Raw genomic sequence first — 2,500 nt, forward strand, 5'->3', positions numbered from 1 at the left:
ACACACACCAAACACACGTCAAACACACGTCAAACACACACCAAACACACGTCAAACACACACCAAACACACACCAAACACACACCAAACACACCAAACACATGGCACATACACGCCAGACACACATCAAACACACGTCAAACACACACCAAACACACGTCAAACACACACCAAACACACACCAAACACACCAAACACATGGCACATACATGCCAGACACACACCAAACACACACCAAACACACCAAACACACACCAAACGCAACAAACACACACCAAACACACACCAAACACACCAGACACACCAAACACACACGAAACACACACGAAACACACACCAAATACACATCAAACACACGCCAAACACACACCAAACACACACCAAACACACACCAAACACACACCAAACACACCAGACACACCAAACACACACGAAACACACACGAAACACACACCAAATACACATCAAACACACGCCAAACACACACGAAACACACACCAAACACACACCAAACACACACCAAACACACACCAAACACACCAGACACACCAAACACACACGAAACACACACGAAACACACACCAAATACACATCAAACACACACCAAACACACACCAAACACACACGAAACACACACCAAATACACGTCAAACACACGCCAAACACATGTCGAACACACACCAACACACGCCAAACACACACCAAATACACACCAACACACGCCAAACACACGCCAAACACACACCAAACACACGCCAAATACACACCAACACACGCCAAACACACGCCAAACACACGCCAAACACACGCCAAACACACACCAAACACACGCCAAACACACACCAACACACGCCAAACACACACCAAACACACACCAACACACGCCAAACACACGCCAAACACACATCAAACACACACCAAGCATGCGTTAAACACACGGCAAACATGCATCAAACTTGCGCCAAACACACGCCAAACACTCGTCAAACACACGGCAAACACATACCAAACACACACCATTCACACGTCAAACAAAAACCAATCACACGTCAAACACACACCAAACACACACCAATCACACGTCAAGCAAACACCAATCACACGTCAAACATACACCAAACACACGCCAAACACACGCCAAACACACACCAAACACACGCCAAACACACGTCAAAAACAAGACAAACACACGTCAAAAACAAGACAAACACACGCCGAACACACGGCAAGAACAAGCCAAACACATGCCAAACACGAGTCAAACTTGCGCCAAACACACGGCAAAAACAAGACAAACACACGCCAAACACGCGTCAAACACACACCAAACACAAGTCAATCACACGCCAAACACACACCAAACACACGCCAAACACACACCAAACATGAGTCAAACACAAGTCAATCACACGCCAAACACACGCCAAACACACACCAAACACACACCAAACACACGCCAAACACACGCCAAACACACGTCAAACACACCAATCACACGCCAAACACAAGTCAATAACACGTCAAACACACCAAACACACGCCAATCACACGCCAAACACACACCAAACACACACCAAACACACACCAAACATGAGTCAAACACAAGTCAATCACACGCCAAACACACGCCAAACACACACCAAACACACACCAAACACACACCAAACACACGCCAAACACACGCCAAACACACGTCAAACACACCAATCACACGCCAAACACAAGTCAATAACACGTCAAACACACCAAACACACGCCAATCACACGCCAAACACACACCAAACACACGCCAAACACACACCAAACATGAGTCAAACACAAGTCAATCACACGCCAAACACACGCCAAACACACGCCAAACACACACCAAACACACACCAAACACACACCAAACACACGCCAAACACACGTCAAACACGCCAATCACACGCCAAACACAAGTCAATAACACGTCAAACACACCAAACACACGCCAATCACACGCCAAACACACACCAAACACACACCAAACACACAGACAGACAGACAGAGTGACAGACACAGACAGACAGACAGACAGACAGACAGAGTGACAGACACAGACAAACAGACAGACAGAGTGACAGACACAGACAGACAGAGTGACAGACAGACAGACAGACAGAGTGACAGACAGACAGAGTGACAGACACAGACAGAGACAGACGGACAGAGTGACAGACAGAGTGACAAACAGACAGACAGACAGAGTGACAAACAGACAGACAGACAGACAGACAGACAGAGTGACAAACACAGACAGACGGACAGAGTGACAGACAGACAGACAGACACACAGACAGAGCGACAGACACAGACAGACAGACAGACAGACAGACAGACAGACAGAGTGACAGACAGACAGACACACAGACAGAGCGACAGACAGACAGACAGACAGAGTGACAGACACACAGACAGACAGAGTGACAGACAGACAGACACACAGACAGAGCGACAGACACAGACAGACAGAGTGACA

At 47.4% G+C, this 2,500-nt stretch overlaps 1 protein-coding gene across 1 annotated transcript in view; it reads left to right on the forward strand.

Annotated features, from left to right (window-relative positions):
- The window catches only part of ptpro (protein tyrosine phosphatase receptor type O), a gene marked incomplete at its 5' end in the record, with an annotated part of 51,167 nt that overhangs the window by 45,344 nt on the left and 3,323 nt on the right, over positions 1-2,500 (forward strand). The gene's annotated exons all lie outside the window — the stretch shown is intronic.

The sequence above is a fragment of the Gobio gobio genome (genome assembly GCF_949357685.1).
Source record: "Gobio gobio genome assembly, chromosome: 5".
Taxonomy (NCBI): Eukaryota; Metazoa; Chordata; class Actinopteri; order Cypriniformes; family Gobionidae; genus Gobio; species Gobio gobio.